General features: G+C 38.9%; 1 pseudogene; it reads right to left on the minus strand.

Annotated features, from left to right (window-relative positions):
- Window positions 1–1,117: 1,117 nt before the first annotated feature.
- Window positions 1,118–6,976, minus strand: LOC123848946 (profilin-1-like; annotated as a pseudogene).
- Between the last annotated feature and the right edge of the window lie 18,796 nt (window positions 6,977–25,772).

Raw genomic sequence — 25,772 nt, forward strand, 5'->3', positions numbered from 1 at the left:
TATCTCCATGTTTTGTTTTGTTTTTTATTTCCTCTTTGATTTCTTCATTAACCCATTGGGTGTTTAGTAGTATTTTGTTTGGCCTTCAGATGTTTGTGTTTTCTTAGTTTTTTTTTTTTTCTTGTAATTAATTTATAGTTTAATACCACTGTAGTTGTAAAAGATGCTTGCTATGATTTCAGTCTCCTTAAATTTATTGAGACTTGTTTTGTAGCCTAACATATGATCCATCATGAAGAATGTTCTATGTGCACTTGAAAAAATGTGTATTCTGCTGGTTTTTGATGAAATATTCTGTGTGTATGTCTTGAGTTCATCCTGTCTGATGTGTTGTTCAAAGCCACTGTTTCCTGGTTGATTTCCTGTCTGGATAATCTACTTATTGATGTAAGTCAGGTGTTAAAGTCATCTACTATTATTGTATTACTGTCAATTTCTCCCTCTATACATATTAATATTTGTTTTATGTATTTTGATATCCCAATGTTGAATGAAAAGAAATTTACAATTGTTATAACCTCTTGTTGGGTTGATCTGTTTATCATTATGTAATATAGTCTCTTTTAACAGTCTTGGTTTTGAAGTATATTTTGTCTTATATAACGAATGCTGACCTTTTTTTTTTTTCCTTTCATTTGCATGAAATATATTTTTCCACCCTTCACTTTTAGTCTATATGTGTCTTTATGTCTGAAGTGATTCTCTTGTAGGCAGCATATAACTTTTTTAATCCGTTCTGTCTCCTTATATCTTTTGATTAGAAGATTTAAACCATTTACATTTATCTATTTATTATTTATTTTATTCATTTATTTATTTTTGGTTAATAGAATCTTTTATATTCAGGGTGTGGGGGTGGGGAACACCAAAAATCAAAAATGTTTTCCAACCACACACAGGAGGGTTATGGGTAGGGGGAAGTGTCTGTCCATCCAGCCCCAGCCCCCAGCCCATGTGGTTTGGGCAGCAATAACTGGTACGGGATATGGGATAATGGCCCCCAAAATAAAAGAGGATGGGATAGTGGCCCCCAAAATAAAAAAGGGGTATGTGTATGTTTGGGGAGGAGAAGGGTGTGAAAGCAGTGGGGAGTGGTGGGGGAAATTGACAGACCCAGTCAGTACTGGGAATACCACAGGTGGGAGGCCATTTCATAACATTTCTTGTTGATCATACTACTGTGGACACCTTCCTTGCCCATTAGAGTCATGGTGACTTAGCAGTCATGGTGACAGTGATATTAAAAATGGGAGCTCCACCAGGGATGACTGCCCAGATGGAGGGTGAATTCTTATAGCCTATGATAGCCAAATGCTGACAGGTCCCATCCACCATGAAGTTGATATAGGCATTCCACCCAGCCACAGCACTGTTAAAGGAGCTGCTTTCAGCACTGTTGCTGAGCCATGGGCTGGGCTCTGGGGCTTCAGGCTGTTGGGCTAAACCATTTACATTTAAAACAACTATTCGTCTCTCCCTTCCTGCTATCTTCTTTTTTTTCTTTTTAAGATTTATTTATTTATTTGAGAGAGCAAGAATGAGAGAATGAGAGAGAGAGAGTACATGAGAGGGGGGAGGGTTAGAGGGAGAAGCAGGCTCATTGCCAAGCAGGGACCCCGATGCGGGACTCGATCCAGGGACTCCAGGATCATGACCTGAGCCAAAGGCAGTTGCTCAACCAACTGAGCCACCCAGGCGCGCTTCTTTTTTTTTTTTTTTTATGTTTTATTTATTTATTCCTGAGAGTCAGAGAGACAGAGAGAGGCAGAGGGAGAAGCAGGCTCCCTGCCTAGCAGGGAGCCTGATGAGGAACTCGATCCCAGGACCCTGGGATCATGACCTGAGCCAAAGGCAGACGCTTAACCATCTGAGCCACCCAGGCGTCCCCCTACTATCTTCTTTTTTATTAACATACAATGTATTATTTGTTTCAGAGGTACAGGTCTGTGATTCAAGAGTCTTGCACAATTCACAGTGCACACCATAGCACATACCCTCCCCAATGTCTATCACCCAGCCACCCCATCCCTCCCACCCCCCACCACTCCAGCAACCCTCAGTTTGTTTCCTGAGATTAAGAATTCCTCATATCAGTGAGATCATATGATACATGTCTTTCTCTGATTGACTTATTTCGCTCAGCATAATACCCTCCAGTTCTATCCATGTCTTTGCAAATGGCAAGATTTCATTCCTTTGGATGGCTGCATAATATTCCATTGTATATATATACCACTTCTTCTTTATCCATTCATCTGTCGATGGACATCTTGGCTCTTTCCATAGTTTAGCTATTGTGGACATTACTGCTATAAACAGCAGGGTGCTGATATAAACATTTGTATCTTTGGGGTAAATACCCAGTAGTGCAATTACAGGGTTGTATGGTAGCTCTATTTTCAACTTTTCAAGGAACCTCCATACTGTTTTCCAGAGTGGCTGCACCAGCTTGCATTCCCACCAACAGTGTAGGAGGATGATTAACATAACATAATAAAATATAAAATAATAATAAAATAAATAAAACAATTATTGATAGGTATGTAGTTATTGCCATTTATTGATGGTTTTCTGGTTGTTTTGTACTTCTCTGTTCCTTTCTTCTCTTGCTTTCTTTCCTTGTGATTGATGACTTTCTTTAGTATTATGCTTGGCTTTCTTTATTTTTTATGTATCTATTATAACCTTTTGGTTTGTGGTACTGTGAAGTTCATACATGATATCCTAAGTATATAACAGTCTAAGTTGATTGTTATTTAAGTTCAAACACATTCTAAAAGAACTTAATTTTTACTACCCCCTCCAAAGTTTATGCATATGTTGTCATATTTTACATATTTTGATTTTGAGTTCCCTTAACTTTTAGATAAATTTGATTTTACTATTTTTATCTTTTAACCTTCATACTAGCTTTATAAGTGATTCTTCTACTGCCTTTACTGTATATTTGCTTTTATTCATGAAATTTTTTCCTTTAATTTTTACTTCTCATAAATTTGATGAAATGATCTTGTATATTGTCATCTCCTGTGTAGACTGTGTGCACCTGGTGACTTTGGCTGGCTGGCTGGAGCTGTGGCTATTATGGGCTGGTGGTCTTGGGGCACTCTGTGTTACGGCTGCTCTTGTAGGATGGCTGGAGCTGAAGTGGGCATGGGCTAGGGCAGTCCTAGGACTCTGCAAAGTGCACCCTCACCAGTCACCTGAAGCCAAAGTGGATGCAAGCCAGGGTGTCCTGGGGCTCTTTGTGCAGAGGTCAACCTGGCCAGATAGCTGAAGCTGAAGTAGATGCAAGACAGGGCTTCTTGGGGTGCTTCACATACAGGACCCACTGATGATGTGACTGGGGCTGAAGTGGGCATCAGCCAGGGTGTCATAGGATGCTTTGCACAGGGGTTGCCTTGGTGGGGTGGCTGGAACCAAGATGAGTGTGAGTATGGGCTGGAGGGCAGGAGGTGGGTCTCAGGGCACTCTGCAGCAAGCACCCTGGCAGAGCAGCTAGAACCAAAATAGTATGGGCCTGTATGTTACAGGGTGCTTTGTGCCTGTGTCACCTTGGCAAGACAACTGGTGCTATAGTGAGTGCTGACCAGGGATGTCCTGGTGTATGCTGCTTTGGGGATGCCTTGGTAGGATGGCTGTGGCTGGTATAGGTCAGGAGCCAGGGCTCACTAAGGCAGTAGTCCAGCTAGGGTGCCCATATCTTGCTCCTGTCCATGCTATCAAGGTGCAGGAGAACATAAACCATTGCACTCACTAGCCCATCAGACCTGGAAAGAGTTCTAGCAGTTTCCAGCTGTTTGGCAAGGTTCTAGGGCTGGCTCCTTTATATTCTAGCTGTCCTTTTAAACCTCAGCTCTTTTTGTGTGCCCCAGACCAGATAAAACTGCTTATAGTCCCAGGTACTATCTCTCCGCACTGCAGTTCACAGCATCAGAGGTGGTGGTTCCCTTTGTAACTGTGTCTTTCTGTCTCCATCTCTCTTGCCATTCTCTGTGTGGTCTCTCTATCTTTTATTGTGCAAAAGCCATGCATTCAGCCCTCAGTTCTTCAGAAGGAATTGCTCTATAAGTAGATGTACATTTGGTATGTCCACGGAGGAGATAAGTTGAGGGTCTTCCTACATCTCCATGTTGGACCAGAACTCCCCATCCAAAAATATTTTATTTTTATTTTTATTATTATTATTCTTAGAGAGGGAGAGAAGAAGAGGCAGGGGGAGGAGCGGAGGGAGAGGGAGAGAGAGAATCCTAAGCAGGCTCCATGCCCAGCACAGAGCCCTATGTGGGGCTCCATCTCACAGTAGTATTTTTTTAAATTTTATTTTATTATGTTATGTTAATCACCATACCTTACATCATTAGTTTTGATGTAGTGTTCCATGACTCATTGTTTGCGTATAACACCCAGTGCTCCATGCAGTATGTGCCCTCCTTAATACCCATCACCAGGCTAACCCATTCCCCCACCCCCCTCCCCTCTAGAACCCTCAGTTTCTTTCTCAGAGTCCATAGTCTCTCATGGTTCGTCTCCCCCTCTTCTTTCCCCCCCAATAGTATTTTAATAGGTAGCTTTCAAATTTCTCAGTAAAAAGATCCTTCTGAATTTTTACTTTATTAATTTCTCATTTTACATTTTTATCAGGGAGCATTTGTAACTTTTCTATAGCATAGAGTTTAATAGTATTTCAAAATGTATTATATAGGCGAAATTTTTGTCAATGTTCTATGTGTACTTGAGCAGAAAATATATTCTCTCTTATAGGGTGTAATATTTGAGACACCACCTTAAAATCTACTTTAAGGATATGCCACTGATGACTTTATGTCCATATTGATTGGTTCATGTGACCTGTATTTAACTGTGAGTGAGTTAAGTCCCTATTAATGTGTTTCTGTTTATTTCTTCTTGAATCTCCTATTTCTTCTGGAATCTCCCATTTCTGTTTATGATTATTACTATCTTGAGTATAGATATTCAGAATTCTCATATGTTATTGTGAATTGGGTCTTTCAGAATCTCAAGTTGTCTTATTTGACATATTCTTTTTTATCCTGAATTTCTGAGTTTGATATCTAGAATGCAACTTCTAATTTCTTGATGTTTAAATATGTTTCCAGCATACCTTTGCCCTTTTATTTTTAGGCTTCATGAGTCCTTTAATCATAGGTAGGTTTCTTGTATACAACACAGAGCTGAATTTTGTGTGCCAACTTGCAAATCTTTTTAATAAGTGAGTGAAATTCATTTACATTTATTTATATGATTTATTTATTTTGTCCCAACTCTGCCATTTTATTGTGTTACATTTATGTGTACATATGTAAGTATTATCTGGTCTAATTCCTTAGCTTTCTTTTTAATTCCTTTTGATGTGTAGATTGGTATTACTATTATATATTATTTATTTTACATTCTTTTGCTTTCTTTTGTTTTCCTTCCAGGTACTCTAATTATATGTATTATAGACATTCTTAGCCCTATACTATGTATGAATGTCTTTTTTCCTGACATTTATACTATTCTCTATTTCATCTCATATTCCCATGGATTTTCAAGCACCTCTTCAATGTCCTTCATTAAATTTAAGTGAGCATATTGTCTCTTTGGTGGTTGTAATTTAGCCATCATTTTTAAAATGATGTGGTATATATCTTCAACATTTTTCCTGAGCTAGATTAATTCTTGTTTTATATTGTTCTGGTTTTTTTATACATTTATGTTCTGTTTTTGAATTTCTGATTCAAGACATTTATATTTGAAAATTCTTGTTGAAATATATTTTATTCAGGTTAGAATGCTGTGATGTAGTTTTCTTCAGTCTTCTGTTTGTGACTAGGGGGAAAATTTTCATAATTTGAAAATTTTTTTTTCTAGTTTTCCAGTTTTATTCTTTCTGGAGCATTGTATGAATGTTGTTTTCCACTTTCTGTTCATTTCCTAATTTCATTTCCCTTTGGAGGAGCTATAACAGGTGTGTGCACTCAGGGGCAAGTATGGGAGTCTAAAAAAGTTTTCTAGTTCAAGACTGCCTTCTTCCATTGCTGTAGTAAATTGCAGTTTATTTATAGTGTTCTTTTACTTGGGGGTGGGGGAGGATAAGCTCAACAACAGCACCCAAATATGTCCATGTCATAATGACCCCACAACTTATATTACCTTATATGGAAAACGGTTTTGTGATTAAGGCCCTTTGAGGTGGGAAGATTATCTTGGGTTATAAGAGTTGATCCAATGTAATCACAATGGTTCTTGTAAGAGTGACACAGGAGGAATCAGAGGTAGAAAGAAATATGATGATGGAAGGAGTGATGCACTTTGAAGATGAGGAAAGGGGTTGCAAGCTAAGGCCACTGGCAGCTACTAGAAGCTTAAAATGGCAAGCGAAAGATTCTCCCCTAAAGCCTCCAAGGAGGGGGGAAAAAAAAAAAAGTCTTATAATACTTTTGGCTAACCCCTTGACTTTAGCCTAGTGAAAATGTTTTCAGACTTCTAGTCTCAAGAACTATAAGAAAAAAGATTTGTGTTGTTTTAAGCCACCAAGTTATGATAATTTGTTATAGTACCAATACAGTGGGAAATTAATAAAGGGTGTGACTTATAAATATGTAGTCTTCTGTGTTTCAGCAGGATAATTTCTTTTCCTGTTTTCTTCTTTATCCTTACAACCAAATCTCCAAAAGATGCTTCCTCCTTCCAAATTATTCCCTATTCCGTAGAAGTGGTGCCATACAGTACTGTTCCCTTGGACCCCACAACATTTAACCTTCTTCCTTCTGATTTCCTAAGGACAGGATCAATCTATGTGACATCAGATTTGTTCTCAGTATTTATCATTGAGGATGGGATCTGTTTTTCTGAGTGAATGTACCTCTGATTCACCACACCTAGGTGTGGGATCTGGAGTTTTTTCTGGTGGATTGGGGTGTTTATTTTTCATACGGACAGGTAGTTTGAAGTTCACAGTGTTCTCCATCTTGTAGTTATGCTAAAGATCCAAGTTATGATTTTTTTGGTGGGGGAGATTTTAATTTAGGTTATTACCATTATTCTGTGATATACCAGAAATCTAGGCAGAATCTACATATTGCTTCATATGAATGATGAGGATTTTGCTATATTAAATGAGAATTTATATATACATATATGTATAATTTTGCTATTGGTTATAATTGAAAATGGTATACTTGGATCTCCATCAATATATGAAAAGTTCTTTCTGCTTAATATTTGGTCAGATAAGAATATTAGTAAGCAATACTACTTTTTTCTCCCTTTTCACCACTCACATTCTCTTAGCTACACATCTACTTTCACTTCAACATTGCCATAGTGACAATCATTTACTTTCTGTTCTCCAGTAACTTACTTTTTCCTGAGGTTGCTCTAAAATTTAGTTCCTAGAAAACTATGTCTTTAGGATTTTATGAATCTTATTCAATATCAAGTCAAGTTTTGAGTTAGAATGATAGTATTTCTTTATCCATTAGAAAACTATAACTCGGAGGGGGGAAAGATGGTGGAGGAGTAGGGGACCCTATTTCAACTGGTCCCCGGAATTGAGCTGGATATCTACCAGACCACTCTGAGCACCCACGAAACCAGCCTGAGATGTAAAAAGATCTGGATCTCTACAAACAGAATATCGCAGGCAGTTGGTTTTGAGGTACGAAGCGGAGAGCCGTGATTCTGCAGGCAGATATTGGAGGATAAACGGAGGAGGGAGGGTGCCTGGATGTGGGAATCCTACACTGCCAGTGAGTGACAGCCTCGTGCGCTGCGGACGGGGCACAGACTCGCAGACCAGTAGTGTCGGGAAAGGACTTTAGGGCAGCCCCCGAGGTGGAAAACCAGACCAGTGAGGTCACGCGCACGCGAACCGCAGCCCCCTGGACAGAAACCCGGAGCGTGAACTGTAGCCTCCGAGACGGAAACCCGGTGCACCGGGGTCGCGCTGGTGAACTGCAACCCCCGGGGGTGGAAACCCCAAGCTGTGGAGTCGCACGCATGTGAACTGGGAGCGGCTGGCAGTTTTAGAAGCACAAAGGGCAGAGATGTACCCCGACCTGAAGGCAGAACTGGGGGCACTGTGGAGGGGCACACAACCCAGGCCGCTGCAGTTTATAGCAGCACGGACAGAAATGGAGACACTGTGGCCTGGAGAGCTCACTGAAGAACAGACTGAGGTCTCTCTGCTCTGAGGCAGAGGGTTGGAAACGGTCTCTTCTGCTCTGACTCGCGGAAGAGACGTGGAAAGCCACCAGGGAAAGGTGCCAGAGAACAAAAGTCCCAAAGACTGATTCCCACTGAGCCCATCCCCCACCACAGGGGCACAGGGCAACTCCGCACAAACAGGGTTTCCTGAGTAACAGTGCGGCAGGCCCCTCCCGCAGAAGACAGGCTGGGAAAACAAGAGGCCAGCAACCTGAAGGTCCCAAGAAAACAGGTGCATCTTGCTTGGGTTCTGGTCAATAATTTGGACTCTATACATTCCCTCAAACACCCATTAACAGAATGACTAGGAGGAGGAGCCCCCAAAACAGAAAAGACTCAGAGATTATGACTTATGCTGCAGATTTACAAATGGATGCAGATATAACCAAGATGTCGGAGATGGAATTCAGGCTAGCAATTGTGAAGACAATGGCTAGAATGGAGAAATCAATTAATGGCAACATAGAGTCTCTAAGGGCAGAAATAAAAGGTGAATTGGCAGAACTTAAAAATGCTATCAATGAGATCCAATCCAATCTAGATAATATAACAGCTAGGATAACTGAGACAAAAGAGAGAATAAGCGACCTGAAAGACAATATAATAGATAAAAAGGAAAAAGAGGAGGCCAGGGAAAAACAACTCAGATTCCATGAAAATAGAATCAGAGAAATAAGTGACACCATGAAGCATTCCAATGTCAGAATAATTGGAATCCCGGAGGGAGTGGAGAGAGAGGACTAGATGTATTTGAGCAAATCGTAGCTGAGAACTTCCCTAATCTGGGGAATTAAACGAACATTTGAGTCCTAGAGGCAGAGAGGACCCCTCCTAAGATCAAGGAAAACAGGCCAATACTCCAGCATGTAATAGTAAAACTTGCAAATCTCAGAACCAAGGAAACCATCTTAAGGGCAGTTAGGGGGAAGAGATTCCTTACATACAGAGGGAGGAACATCAGAATAACATCAGACTTATCCACAGAGACCTGGCAAGCCAGAAAGGCCTGGCAAGACATATCCACGGTACAAAATGAGAAGAACATGCAGCCAAGAATACTTTATCCAGCAAGGCTTTCATTTAGAATGGATGGAGAGATGCAGGGCTTCCACGACCGGCAGAAGTTGAAAGAATATGTGACCACTAAGCCAGCCCTGCCAGAAATATTAAGGGGGGTTCTATAAAAGGAGAAAGACCCCAAGAGTGATCTACAACAGAAATTTACAGGGACAATCTATAAAAACAACGTCTTCACAGGCAACATGATGACAATTAATTCATATCTTTCAATAATCACTCTCAACGTGAATGGCCTAAATGCTCCCATAAAACGGCACAGGGTTGCAGATTGGATAAAAAGATAGGACCCATCCATATGCTGTCTACAAGAGACTCATTTTGAACCTAAAGATACATCCAGACTGAAAGTGAAGGGATGGAGATCTATCTTCCATGCCAGCGGACCTCAAAAGAAAGCTGGGGTAGCAATTCTTATATCAGACAAATTAGATTTTAAACTAAAGTCTGTAATAAGAGACACAGAAGGACACTATATCATTCTTAAAGGGTCTATCCAACAAGAAGATCTAACAATTGTAAATATCTATGCCCCCAACATGGGAGCAGCCATCTACATAAGCCAACTGTTAACCAAAATAAAGAGTCATATTGATAACAATACGTTAATTGTAGGAGACCTTAGTACTCCACTCTCAGCAATGGACAGATCATCTAAGCAGAAAATCAACAAGGAAACAAGAGCTTTGAATGATACATTGGACCAGATGGACCTCATAGATATTTACAGAACATTCTACCCTAAAACAACAGAATACTCATTCTTCTCGAGCGCACATGGGACTTTCTCCAGAATAGACCATATACTGGGTCACAAATCAGGTCTCAACCGATACCAAAAGATTGAGATTATTCCCTGCATATTCTCAGACCACAATGCTCTAAAACTGGAACTCAATCACAAGAAAAAAATTGGCAGAAATTCAAACACTTGGAAGCTGAAGACCACTCTGCTCAAGAATGTTTGGGTCAACCAGGAAATCAAAGAAGAACTTAAACAATTCATGGAAATCAATGAGAATGAAAACACATTGGTCCAAAACCTATGGGATACTGCAAAGGTGGTCTAAAGGGGAAATACATAGCCATCCAAGCCTCACTCAAAAAAATAGAAAAATCCCGAATTCACCAACTAACTCTACACCTTAAAGAACTAGAGAAAAAGCAACAAATGATGCCTAAGCCACACATTAGAAGAGAAATAATTAAAATTAGAGCAGAAATCAATGAATTAGAAACCAGAAACACAGTAGATCAGATCAATGAAACTAGAAGTTGGTTCTTTGAAAGAATTAATAAGATCGATAAACCACTGGCCAGACTTATCCAAAAGAAAAGAGGAAAGGACCCAAATTAATAAAATTATGAATGAAAGGGGAGAGATCACGACTAACACCAAGGAAATAGAAACAATTATTAGAAATTATTATCAACAACGATATGCCAATAAACTGAGCAATCTGGATGAAATGGAGGCCTTCCTGGAAACCTATAAGCTGCCAAGACTGAAACAGGAAGAAATGGACAACCTGAATAGGCCAATAACCAGTAACGAGATTGAAGCAGTGATCAAAAACCTCCCAAAAAACAAGAGTCCAGGGCCTGATGGATTCCCTGGGGAATCCTACCAAACATTCAAAGAAGAAATAATACCTATTCTACTGAAGCTGTTTCAAAAAATAGAAACAGAAGGAAAACTTCCAAACTCATTCTCTGAGGCCAGCATTACCTTATTCCCCAAACCAGGCAAAGACCCCATCAAAAAGGAGAATTTTAGACCGATATCCCTGATGAATATGGATTCCAAAATCCTCAACAAAATCCTAGCTAATAGGATCCAGCAATACATTAAAAGGATCATCCACCATGACCAAGTGAGATTTATCCCTGGGATGCAAGGGGGGTTCAACATTCGCAAATCAATCAATGTGATAGAACACATTAATAAGAGGAGGGAGAAGAACCATATGGTCCTCTCAATTGATGCAGAAAAAGCATTTGACAAAATACAACATCCTTTCCTGATTAAAACTCTCCAGAGTATAGGGATAGAGGGAATATTCCTCAAGCTCATAAAATCCATCTATGAAAAACCCACAGCAAATATCATCCTTAATGGGGAAAAGCTGAGAGCCTTTCCCTTAAGATCAGGAACACGTCAAGGGTGCCCACTTTCACCACTGTTGTTCAACATAGTACTAGAAGTCCTACCAACAGCAATCAGACAACAAAAAGAAATAAAAGGTATTCAAATTGGGAAAGAAGAAGTCAAACTCTCTCTTTTCACAGACTACAAGATACTTTATGTGGAAAACCCAAAAGACTCCACCCCCAAATTACTACAACTCATCCAGCAATTCAGTAATGTGGCACGATACAAAATCAATGCACAGAAATCAGTTGCTTTCTTATACACTAACAACGCAACTGTAGAAAGAGAAATTAAAGAAACGATTCCATTTACAATAGCACCAAAAACCATAAGATACCTCGGAATAAACCTAACCAAAGAGGCAAAGGATATATACTCTAGGGACTACAAAACACTCATGAAAGAAATTGAAGAAGACACAAAAAGATGGAAAAATATTCCATGCTCATGGATCGGAAGAATAAACATTGTTAAAATGTCTATGCTACCCAGAGCAATCTATTCCTTCAATGCCATCCCAATCAAAATTCCAATGACATTTTTCAAAGTGCTGGAACAAACAATCCTAAAATTTGTATGGAATCAGAAAAGACCCTGAACTGCCAAGGAAATGTTGAAAAGGAAAAACAAAGCTGGGGGCATCACGTTGCCCAATTTCAAGCTTTATTACAAATCAGTGATCACCAAGACAGCATGGTACTGGCACAAAAACAGACATACAGACCAATGGAACAGAATAGAGAACCCAGATATGGACTTTCAACTCTATGGTCAAATAATCTTTGACAAAGCAGGAAAAAACATGCAATGGAAAAAAGACAGTCTCTTCAATAAATGGTGCTGGGAAAATTGGACAGCCACATGCAGAATAATGAAACTCGACCATTATCTAACACCATTCACAAAGATAAACTCAAAATGGATGAAAGACCTCAATGTGAGACAGGAATCCATCGAAATCCTAGGGGAGAACATAGGCAGTAACCTCTTTGACATCGGCCACAGCAACTTCTTTCAAGATACATCTCCAAAAAAAAAAAAAAAAAGTATATGTACCATATTTGCAATTTTCAAATTGTAATTTCCTATACATTTATTAAAGTATTGTTTTGCTGTGTGGTTTATTAAAAAATGAAAATATACAACCCCCCCCCCAAAAAAAAGATACATCTCCAAAAGCTAGTGAAACAAAAGCAAACATGAACTTTTGGGACTTCATCAAGATAAAAAGCTTCTGCACAGCAAAGGAAACAGTCAACAAAACAAAGAGGCAACCCACAGAATGGGAGAAGATATTTGCAAATGATACTACAGATAAAGGGCTGGTATCCAAAATCTATAAAGAACTTCTCATACTCAATACCCAAAAAACAAATAATCAAGTCAAAAAGTGGGCAGAAGAGATGAACAGACACTTCTCTGAAGAAGACATACAACTGGCTAACAGACATGAAAAAATGTTCATCATCATTAGCCATCAGGGAAATCCAAATCAAAACCACACTGAGATACCACCTTACACCAGTTAGAATGGCAAAAATGGACATGGAAAGAAACAACAAATGATGGAGAGGTTGTGGAGAAAGGGGAACCCTCTTACACTGTTGGTGGGAATGCAAGTTGGTACAGCCACTTTGGAAAACAGTGTGGAGGTTCCTCAAAAATTTAAAAATAGAGCTACCCTATGACCCAGCAATTGCACTGCTGGGTCTTTACCCCAAAGACACAGATGTAATGAAAAGAAGGGCCATATGCACCCCAATGTTCATAGCAGCAATGTCCACAATAGCCAAACTGTGGAAAGAGCCGAGATGCCCTTCAACAGATGAATGGATAAAGAAGATGTGGTCCATATATACAATGGAATATTACTCAGCCATCAGAAAGGATAAATACCCAACTTTTACATCAACATGGATGGGACTGGAGGAGATTATGCTAAGTGAAATAAGTCAAGCAGAGAAAGTCAATTATCATATGGTTTCACTTATTTGTGGAACATAAGGAATAACATGAAGGACATTAGGAGAAGGAAGGGAAAAATGGGCGGGGGGAATTGGAGGGAGAGATGAACCATGAGAGACTATGGACCTGAGAAACAAACAGGGTTTTAGAGGGGAGGGGGGATTGGTTAGCCGGGTGATGGGTATTAAGGAGGGCACGTACTGCATGGAGCACTGGGTATTATACGAAAACAATGGATCGTGGATCACTACATCAAAAACTAATGATGTATTGTATGGTGACTAACATAACATAATAAAATTAAAAAAAAAAAAAAAACTATAACTCTGGCCCTCTGAAGTGACATTGTACCTAGGTCAAGGTCAAATGAAAACTTGTGTTATTCCTTTTAAGTGATTCCACATTTTAGGAAATTAGTCCTTCTTTCTAAACGCTTCGTTTTTCTTATCATATCCTCATCTTTCCTTTAGCTCCTGCTATTGGTTTTCCCTGCGTCATGCATTGTTCTTACTGCTTTGTTTAAAAGGATCCATTTAATTATTTTACAATAACCCTATTATCCCAATTGCACATATGAAGAAATTGAAGTGCAGAGCTATTGAATGTAACCTAGCTACAGAATTGATGGCCTTAAGTGAACACTTCTATCCTGAATCTCCATGACATAATCTATAAGCCCCCCTTTGCCCTTCACACTCATCCCTCCCCAGAAAGCCTCCTCTTAGATCTCTCACTCCTGCTATTCCAATCTGCAATGCTTACAGTATAGGCCAGCTGATATTGCTGTCCTTTAAATCCCTTGCATTCTTTATACTGCTCTTCCTAATTAGATCCAGAACTAATCATTGACCAGTGCTACAGTGGACCTGCTGGCATGTTGGTGGTCTGTGCCTGAGTTCTACAAATACATTTGTTTCTTAGTTCTTCTGGGCTATATATCCCAAAATAGTTTCCTAAGAAAGGGTATATGTCAGGTGAAAGTATTAAGTCCATAATGTTTTAAGAATATCTTCATGATATCCTGGCAATTAATTGATTATTGAGGTGAGAATTATATGTGAAAAATTTCTGTTTCCTTATGATTTTTTTTAAATATTGTTATAGTAACAGTCAAAAAAACCAGTTTTGTCCTATTTAGATTTAAATCTGTGAAAACCACCATTTGTTTTTCTTAAATATCCCAATAGAATAAAAACTAGACATAAGAGACTATTTTTCTAATAGAAAATTGTAAACTTTTTTTATAGACCCAAGTAAGATTAACACAGTTCATTAACTTTCTTACAATAGTCTACACATTAATGAATAACAGGTAGATGCTGGCTGTAGCCATTCCCCAACTTGCCATCATTTGCCCCCTGGCCACAAAACAAAAATCCATATATTAAAATGTAAACAGCTTCAACTCTTTAAAACAGATCTATTATTTCCAAATATGTCCTAGAAATTCTGGAGCATCCTCTGAAAAATACATCAGGTACTTCTCTGTCATTAACACTATTGCCCCTTTATCTTCTAAATCTCTATCTACCCCCACCAAAAAAATAAAACAATCTTTATCTAGGAGGAAAACATCCACATGAAGTCTTAATTTGAAATTTTATATGTTTATTTTTATTTTTTTAAAGATTTTATTTATTTATTTCACAGAGAGAGAGATTATGAGAGCAGGAACACAAGCAGGGAGAGTGGGAGAGTGAGAATCAGGCTTCCTACGGAGCAGGGAGCTGGACGCCGGGCTTGATCCCAGGACCCTGAGATCATGACCTGAGCCGAAGGCAGACGCTTAATGACTGGCACCCAGGCACCCCAGAAATTTTATACTTTTAAATAGATATGCAGAGGTACATTGATTACACAAAATTTTGCAAAGGAGGAATTACCAGTCTTGGTGATATTACAAAAAAATAGAAATGGTTATGGTTTCAAATTGTTTCAGAAGGGAATTCCAGTTAGAAAGCACACCCAAAATAAATTTCTTTACTTACAGAGATACATAATAGCCTGTTCTTTTGCCTTCTGAGGACCTGAAAATGATAAACCACTCAATTCTTAAAAGTGAAGGGTTGTTCCATTCGTACTGACTACAAGATTTTAATGATGCTGCTGTTTAAGCACTTGTCTCTAATAGAAATATTGTGAAGGAAAATTACTCTGGGTAAATTTTCTGAGAGCATTCATTAGTTTTCTTGTGGTTTATTCCTTATGCATACGTGTACCATACTCGGATACTGTTGACAAATCTGTGGAAAGCTGTGTTTTTGTTTTCAGTGTGATAGAATAAAATTCTTTGTTATAAAAATATGTACGCCAACAATTGTAATGTTTAAACTATTAGGACACTGCAAAATGCATACATTAAAATGAAATGTTATACATAGTACCTTTTTTGGGACATCTGTACTTTTTCTAAATAGTATATTATTACAAAACTATCCATTTCAGGGTGCCTGGGTGGCTCAGTCGTTAAACGTCTGCCTTCGGCTCAGGTCATGATCCCAGGGTCCTGGGACCGAGCCCCACATCGGGCTCCCTGCTCAGCGGGAAGCCTGCTTCTCCCTCTCCCACTCCCCCTGTTTGTGTTCCCTCTCTCTCTTTGTCTCTCTCTGTCAAATAAATAAATAAAATCTTTAAAAAAAAAAACCTATCCATTTCAAAGTAAAAAAAAATGTTTAGACTATCACTAAAATATAAGTGCTCTTTCAGAAACACGTAATATAAAAAATGCACTAATATATTTTAAACAAAAACTAAATACAGAACTCATTCACATTTTTTTAGAAGTAGTATGTATTTACCAAACTATCCACCTTCAAAGGATATATCCCAGCATTTTTTCCCACAAAGAGATGGTTCTTTGAATAGAGTAGCTTAATAAATTGATCACTTAATTTGCCAAAGCATCATGAATCTAGATAAATCCTCAAAGTTAACATTTCCTAAATAAAAAATACTGGCTCCAACTTTGAAAATTTTGTCCCCCAATTTTGTATGTGGCTACTCCCTCTGAGCAATTTTTTTTCCATATTATGAGATAAAACACCTTAATCTTGAAAATTATTCTAGTGCTTTTGTGCACTGATATAAAAGGTATATGTTCTAGATTGAATCATAATTTAACTAAAGAGTTTCAATTATGCTTTAAACATAGTATTTTTTAAGGAGTCTAGCTTTGTGTTTTGCATGTGGAAAAATCATTTGCCTTAGCAATGATTTTTTAAGATAAAATTGACCCATACCATTAGATTCAGGTATACAATATTTATATGTACTGTGAAATGATCACCACAATAAAACCAGTTAATATCCATCACCACATAGTTACAATTTTTTCTTACCATAAGAACTTTTAAGATCTACGCTCTTAGCAATCTTCAAATGTATAATATAGGATTATTAACTGTAGTCATATGCCATAAATTATATCACCATGAGTAATTATTTTATAATTTGGTACCTTTTGGCCCCCTTTACTCATTACCCACTCCTTTCCTCTGGCCACCAGCAATCTCTATGCTATACCTTCAAGTGTGAGCATTTTGCTTTGTTTTGTTTTTGATTTTTAGATTCTACCTATAAATGATATCATACAGTATTTGTCTTTCTCTCTCTGGCTTCTGTCACTTACCATAATGGCATAAGTTTCATCCATATTTTAACAAATGGCAAGATTTCCTTCTTTTTTATGCCAAAGTAGTATTCCATTGTACATATATAGCACATATCCTTTATCCATTTACCTAGGTTGCTTCCATCTCTTGGCTATTGTTAATAATGCTGCAATGAAATATATACATATATATATAACTTTTTGAGTTAGTAATTTCATTTCCTTTCCTTTGGATAAATACCCTCAAAGTGGAATTGCTAGATCATATGGTAGTTCTATTTTTTTTTTTTTTTGGTGGAACTTTCATATTATTTCCCATTGTGGGTGCACCAATATGCATTCCCACCAACAGTGCACAAGGGTTCCCTTTTCTCTACATCCTCTTCAAAACTTTTTATCTGTTGTTCTGTTGTCTCTTTGGTAGTAGTCATTCTAACAGGTGTGAAGTGATATTTCCCTACAGTTTTGATTTACATTTCCCTGACGATTAGTGATATTGAGCACCTTTTCATGAACCAGTTGGCCATCTGTTTGTCTTCTATGGAAAATGTCTATTCAGATCCTCTGCCCAATTTTATTATATTGTTTGTTTTTGCTATTGAGTTGTAGGAGTTCCTTACATATTTTGTATATAAACACCTTATCAGATATATAATTTGCAAATCTATTTAGTAGGTTGCATTTTCATTTTGTTGATGGTTTCCCTTGCTATGAAGCTTTTTAGTTTGATGTGATCCCATTTGTTTATTTTTGCTTTGTTGCCTTTGCTTTTGGTGTCAAATTAAAAAATATCATCACCAAGATTGATGTCAAGGAGCTTAATGCCTATTGTGTTTCTTCTAGGAGTTTTATAGTTTCAGGTCTTATGTTTAAGTCTTTAATCCATTTGAGTTAATTTTTGTGTATAAAAAAGTGGTCCAGTTTCATTATTTAAATGTGGCTGTCCAGTTTTCCCAACATCATTTATTGAAGAGACTGTCCTTTCCCCATTATAAATTTCTGGCTCCTTTGTCATAAAATAACCATATATGCATGGGTTTATTTCAGAACTTTCTATTCTGTTCCAGTACAGTACTGTTTTTTGTGGGGTTTTTTTGTATTTTCATGGTAACTTTCTTTTTTTTTCTTTTTTTAATTTTTTTATTCTTATGTTAATCCCAATACATTACATCATTAGTTTTAGATGAAGTGTTCCATGATTCATTGTTTGTGCATAACACCCAGTGCTCCATGCAGAAGGTGCCCTCCTCAATACCCACCACCAGGCTAACCCATCCTCCCACCCCCCTCCCCTCTAGAACCCTCAGTTTGTTTTTCAGAGTCCATCGTCTCTCATGGTTCGTCTACCCCTCCGATTTCCCCCGCTTCATTCTTCCCCTCCTGCTACCTTCTTCTTCTTCTTCTTCTTTTTTTTTTTCTTAACATATATTGCATTATTTATTTCAGAGGTACAGATCTGAGATTCAACAGTCTTGCACAATTCACAGCGCTTACCAGAGCACATACCCTCCCCAGTCTCTATCACCCAGTCACCCCATCCCTCCCACCCCACCCCCCACTCCAGCAACCCTCAGTTTGTTTCCTACAATTAAGAATTCCTCATATCAGTGAGATCATATGATACATGTCTTTCTCTGTTTGACTTATTTCGCTCAACATAATACCCTCCAGTTCCATCCACGTCATTGCAAATGGCAAGATCTCATTCCTTTTGATGACTGCATAATATTCCATTGTATACATATACCACATCTTCTTTATCCATTCATCTGTCGATGGACATCTTGGCTCTTTCCACAGATTGGCTAATGTGGACATTGCTGCTATAAACATTGGGGTGCACGTACCCCTTCGGATCCCTACTTTTGTGTCTTTGGGGTAAATACCCAGTAGTGCAATTGCTGGATCATATGGTAGCTCTATTTTCAACTTTTTGAGGAACCTCCATACAGTTTTCCAGAGTGGCTGCACCAGCTTGCATTCCCACCAACAGTGTAGGAGGGTTCCACTTTCTCCGCATCCCCGCCAACATCTGTCGTTTCCTGACTTGTTAATTTTAGCCATTCTGACTGGTGTGAGGTGGTATCTCATTGAGGTTTTGATTTGGATTTCCCTGATGCTGACCGATCTTGAGCACTTTTTCATGTGTCTGTTGGCCATTTGGATGTCTTCTTTGGAAAAATGTCTGTTCATGTCTTCTGCCCATTTCTTGATTGGATTCTTTGTTCTTTGGGTGTTGAGTTTGATGAGTTCTTTATAGATTTTGGATACTAGCCCTTTATCTGATATGTCATTTGCAAATATCTTCTCCCATTCTGTCGGTTGTCTTTTGGTTTTGTTGACTGTTTCCTTTGCTTTGCAAAAGCTTTTTATCTTGATGAAGTCCCAATAGCTCATTTTTGCCCTTGCTTCCCTTGCCTTTGGTGATGTTTCTAGGAAGAAGTTGCTTCAGCTGAGGTCGAAGAGGTTGCTGCCTGTGTTCTCCTTTAGGATTTTGATGGACTCCTGTCTCACATTGAGGTCTTTCAACCATTTGGAGTCTATTTCTGTGTGTGGTTTAAGGAAATGGTCCAGTTTCATTCTTCTGCATGTGGCTATCCAATTTTCCTAACACCATTTGTTGAAGAGACTGTCTGTGTTCCATTGGACATTCTTTCCTGCTTTGCCAAAGATGAGTTGACCATAGAGTTGAGGGTCCATTTCTGGGCTCTCTATTCTGTTCCATTGATCTATGTGTCTGTTTTTGTGCCAGTACCATGCTGTCTTGATGATGACAGCTTTGTAATAGAGCTGGAAGTTCGGAATTGTGATGCCGCCAGCTTTGCTTTTCTTTTTCAACATTCCTCTGGCTATGAGGGGTCTTTTCTGGTTCCATACAAATTTTAGGATTATTTGTTCCATTTCTTTGAAAAAAGTGGATGGTAGTTTGATGGGGATTGCATTGAATGTGTAGATTGCTCTAGGTAGCTTTGACATCTTCACAATATTTGTTCTTCCAAACCATGAGCATGGAACGTTTTTCCATTTCTTTGTGTCTTCCTCAATTTCTTTCATGCGTATTTTATAGTTTTCTGAGTACAGATCCTTTGTCTCTTTGGTTAGATTTATTCCTAGGTATCTTATGGTTTTGGGTGCAATTGTAAATGGGATCGACTCTTTAATTTCTCTTTCTTCTGTCTTGTTGTTGGTGTATAGGAATGCCACTGACTTCTGTGCATTGATTTTATATCCTGCCACTTTACTGAATTCCTGTATGAGTTCTAGCACTTTTGGGGTGGAGTCTTTGGGGTTTTCCACATAAAGTATCACATCATCTGCAAAGAGTGAGAGTTTGACTTCTTTGCTTATTTGGATGCCTTTGATTTCTTTTTGTTGTCTGATTGCTGTGGCTAGGACTTCCAATACTATGTTGAATAGCAGTGGTGATAGTGGACATCCCTGCCGCATTCCTGACCTTAGGGGGAAAGCTCTCAGTTTTTGTTCATTGAGAATGATATTCACTGTAGGTATTTCATAGATGGCTTTTATGATATTGAGGTATGTACCCTCGATCCCTATACTCTGAAGACTTTTGATCAAGAAAGGATGCTGTACTTTGTCAAAAGCTTTTTCTGCATCTATTGAGAGGATCATATGATTCTTGTTCTTTCTTTTGTTAATGTATTGTATCACATTGATTGATTTGCGGATGTTGAACCAACCTTGCAGCCCAGGGATAAATCCCACTTGGTCATGGTGAATAATCCTTTTAATGTACTGTTGGATCCTATTGGCTAGTATTTTGGTGAGAATTTTTGCATTCATGTTTATCAGGGATATTGGTCTGTAATTCTCCTTTTTGATGAGGCCCTTGTCTGGTTTTGGGATCAAGGTAATGCTGGCCTCATAAAATGAGTTTGGAAGTTTTCCTTCCGTTTCTATTTTTTGGAACTGTTTCAGAAGAATAGGTATTAATTCTTCTTGAAATGTTTGGTAGAATTCCCCTGGGAAGCCATCTGGCCCTGGGCTTTTGTTTTTTGGGAGATTTTTGATGACTGCTTCAATTTCCTTAGTGGTTATAGGTCTGCTCAGGCTTTCTATTTCATCCTGGTTCAGTTTTGATAGTTGATACATCTCTAGGAATGCATCCATTTCTTCCAGGTTATCTAATTTGCTGGCATAGAGTTGCTCATAATATGTTCTTATAATTGTTTGTATTTCTGTGGTGTTGGTTGTGATCTCTCCTCTTTCATTCATGATTTTGTTGATTTGGGTCTTTTCTCTTCTCTTTTTGATAAGTCTGGCCAGGGGGTTATCAATCTTGTTAATTCTTTCAAAGAACCAGCTCCTAGTTTCATTGATCTGTTCTACTGTTCTTTTAGTTTCTATTTCATTGATTTCTGCTCTGATCTTTATGATTTCTCTTCTCCTGCTGGGTTTAGGCTTTATTTGCTGTTCTTTCTCCAGCTCCTTTAGGTGTAGGGTTAGGTTGTGTATCTGAGACCTTTCTTGTTTCTTGAGAAAGGCTTGTATTGCTATATACTTTCCTCTTAGGACTGCCTTTGCTGCATCCCAAAGATTTTGAACAGTCGTGTTTTCATTTTCATTGGTTTCCATGTATTTTTTTAATTCTTCTTTAATTTCCTGGTTGACCCATTCATTCTTCAGTAGGATGCTCTTTAGCCTCCATGTATTTGAGTTCTTTCCGACTTTCCTCTTGTGATTGAGTTCTAGTTTCAAAGCTTTGTGGTCTGAAAATAGGCAGGGAATGATCCCAATCATTTGGTACCAGTTGAGACCTGATTGATAACCTAGGATGTGATCGATTCTGGAGAATGTTCCATGGGCACTAGAGAAGAATGTGTATTCCGTTGCTTTGGGGTGGAATGTTCTGAATATGTCTGTGAAGTCCATTTGGTCCAGTGTGTCATTTAAAGTCTTTATTTCCTTGTTGATCTTTTGCTTAGACGATCTGTCCATTTCAGTGAGGGGGGTGTTAAAGTCCCCCACTATTATTGTATTGTTGTCAATGTGTTTCTTTGCTTTTGTTATTAATTGCCTTATATAATTGGCTGCTCCCATGTTAGGGGCATAGATATTTACAATTGTTAGATCTTGTTGGATAGATCCTTTAAGGATATAATGGCCTTCCTCATCTCTTATTACAGTCTTTGGTTTAAAATCTAATTTGTCTGATATAAGGATTGCCACCCCAGCTTTCTTTTGGTGTCCATTAGCATGGTAAATGGTTTTCCACCCCCTCACTTTCAATCTGGGGGTGTCTTTGGCTCTAAAATGAGTCTTTTGCAGACAGCATATTGATGGGTCTTGTTTTTTACTCCAGTCTGATAGCCTGTGTCTTTTGATTGGGGCATTTAGCCCATTTACATTCAGGGTAACTATTGAAAGATAGGAATTTAGTGCCATTGTATTGCCTGTAAGGTAACTGTTACCATATATTGTCTGTGTTCCTTTCTGGTCTATGTTGCTTTTAGGCTCTCTCTTTGCTTAGAGGACCCCTTTCAAGATTTCCTTTAGGGCTGGTTTTGTGTTTGCAAATTCCTTTAGTTTTTGTTTGTCCTGGAAGCTTTTTATCTCTCCTTCAATTTTCAATGACAGCCTAGCTGGATAGAGTATTCTTGGCTGCATAGTTTTCTCATTTAGTGCTCTGAATATATCCTGCCAGTCCTTTCTGGCCTGCCAGGTCTCTTTGGATAGGTCTGTTGCCAATCTAATGTTTCTACCAATGTAGGTTACATATCTCTTCTCCCGAGCTGCTTTCAGGATTTTCTCTTTGTCTATGAGACTCGTAAGTTTTACTATTAGATGTTGGGGTGTTGACCTATTTTTATTGATTTTGAGATGGGTTCTCTGTGCTTCCTGGATTTTCATGCCTGTTTCCTTCCCCAAATTAGGGAGGTTCTCTGCTATAATTTGCTCCATTATACCTTCTGCCCCTCTCTCTCTTTCTTCTTCTTCTGGGATCCCAATTATTCTAATGTTGTTTCGTCTTATGGTATCGCTTATCTCTCAAATTCTGCCCTCGTTTTCCAGTAGTTGTTTATCTCTTTTTTCTCAGCTTCTTTATTTTCCATCATTTGGTCTTCTATATTACTGATTCTCTCTTCTGTCTCAATTACCCTAGGAGTTAGCACCCCCATTTTTGATTGCACCTCATTAATAGCCTTTTTGATTTCTACTTGGTTAGATTTTAGTTCTTTTACTTCTCCAGAAAGGGTTTCTCTAATAACTTCCATATTTTCTTCAAGCCCAGCTAGTATCTTTAAAGTGATGATTCTGAACTCTAGATCTGACATCGTACTAATGTCCGTATTGAGTAGGTCCCTGGCAGTCGGTACTACCTCTTGTTCTTTTTGTTGAGGTGATTTTTTCCATCTTGTCATTTTGTGCAGAGGAGAATAGATTAATGAGAGAACAAAATGCTAGCAGAGTAACAACGTCCCCAGAAAATATACTCTAAACAAATCAGAAAAGACCTGAAGCAGTGGGAAAAGAAAGGGAAAGAGAGAAAAAAGAGAAAGAAAAAAAAGAAAAGATAAAGATAAAAACAAAAACAAAACAAACAACAAAAAAAAAAAACAGAATGTGATCAAATATGATCAGGCTGGTATATAGATCAGTGCCACACACTAGATTTGGGGTGTATTTTGGTCTTTTAGAAGAAAGTGCCTCCCAAAATTTTAAAGAAAGAAAAACTTATATATGTACAAAAATAAGGGTTGATATGATGAAGGGATGGAATATGACTGTAAAGATGGAAATTATAAAAATTTTATAAAAGGAATTGATAAGAAGTTGTTTGAAAAAAGAAAGAAGAGGATTTAAAAAAAGAAAAAAAAAAGGGAGAGAATGTGATCAGGCAGGGGAATAGAAAACACCATATACTAGAGATTTAGAGTATATTTTAATCTGTTAGAAGAAACTATCTCAAAATTTTAAAGAGAGAACAACTTATATATATAAGCCAAAAATACGGGTAACTACTATGAAGGGATAGAATATGACTTTAAAAATGAAAAATAAAAATGTTTTTTTTAAAAGAAGGGATTGATAAGATGTTGGTTGAAAAAGGGAAAAAGAAAAATTCAAAAAGAAAAAAAAAGAAAAAAGACAGTTAAAAAAAATAATTAACTTTGAAAGACTAAAGAATCATGGTAAAAATGCCATGAATTCTGTGTGCAGTATTCCCCTAGCGCTGGAGTTCTGCCATTCTCACTGATCAGTAAACTTGGTCTTGGCTGGCTGTTCTCGCTGATCTTCTGGGGAGGGGCCTGTTGCCGTGGTTTCCAAATGCCTCTGCCGGAGGCGGAATTGCCCCGCCCTTGCCCCCTCCCGACTAAGTAATCTGCTCGGGTTTGCTCTCTGGGGCTTTTGTTCCCTGCGAGCTTTCCCCACAGCTTTGGAGGCGGAGAGTGAAAATGGCAGTCTCCCAATCTCCGTGCCGGAGGAGCCGAGAACTCCGGGCCCCGCTCCTCAGTGCGCCCCAGAGAAAAGCCGTCGGTCACTCCCGTCTCCCCGGTCTCCGGCCGCACTCCGTGCTCACCCGGCCTGTGACCGAGCGTTTCTATCTCTGGCACCTGACTCGGTGTGGAGTCTCCAAACCCCGCAGATCCCTGCGGTGCACTCCTGCACGGCTCCTCCCGGGGGAGGAAGGTGAGTCTCCACGGATCTGCCACTTGTTGGGTCCCTGCTGGAGGAGCAGGGGCCCGACTGTGCCGAGGATCACGGTCAATGGCAACCCCGAGCTGAGAGCCCGCGCCTGGGCTCCGCCTCTGCAGCCGGCTTCCCTGCTCTGACACCTGGGAGCTCTGCCACACTCAGGCACCCCGGTCTTTCTGTGACCCCGAGGGTCCGGAGACCACACTGTCCCGGAGGGGTCCACCCCCTGCTTAGCCACCAGAGTGACGTCCCTCGGCGGAGCAGACTTTTAAAAGTTCCGATTTTGTGCTCCGTGGCTCAATCACTTGCCAGAAGCGGCCGACGGAGGCCCTTCCCCCGCCATCTATCCTCCCGAATATCACCTCGGATTCACTTCTCCGCACGTCCTACCTTCCAGAAAGTGGTTACTTTTCTGTTCAGAGAGTTATTGCTATTCCTTTCTTCGATCTCCTGTTGGGTTTGTAGGTGTTCAGATTGGTTTGATCCCTATCCAGCTGAATTCCTGAGTGGAGACGAAATCCAGGTCTCCGACTCCTCCGCCATCTTGCTCCGCCCTCCAGTACCATACTGTTTTGATTACTATAGCTTTGTAATGCAGTTTGAGGTCAGGAAGCATGATCCTTCAGCTTTGTTCTTCTTTCTCAAGATTTCTTTGGCTGTTCAGGATCTTTTGTGGGTCCATACAAATTTCAGTATAGTTTTTTATTTTTGTGAAAAATTCCATTAGGATTTTTATAAGGAATGCACTGAATCTGTATATTGCTTTGAATTGTATTGAAATTTTAACAGTATTATTACAATCCTTGAGTATGGAATATCTTTTGTGTTGTCTTCAGTTTCTTTCATCAATGCCATATAAGTTCAGTGTATAGGCCTTTCACCTCCTTGGTTAAATTTATTCCTATGTATTCTTTTTGATGCAGTGGGAATGTTCTCTTAATCTCTCTGATGGGTCCTTATTAGTGTATAGTTACAGAGATGAGTTATGTGAATAGACTATGCATCCTGCAGCTTTACTATATTTATTTATAAGTTCTAACAACCTTTTGGTGGAGTCTTAAGGGATTTTTATACATGGTATCATGTCATCTGCAA

The sequence above is a fragment of the Mirounga angustirostris genome, unplaced genomic scaffold (assembly GCF_029215605.1).
Source record: "Mirounga angustirostris isolate CCGP_5_RB_7025 unplaced genomic scaffold, mMirAng1.0.hap1 SCAF_2, whole genome shotgun sequence".
NCBI classification, from domain to species: domain Eukaryota; kingdom Metazoa; phylum Chordata; class Mammalia; order Carnivora; family Phocidae; genus Mirounga; species Mirounga angustirostris.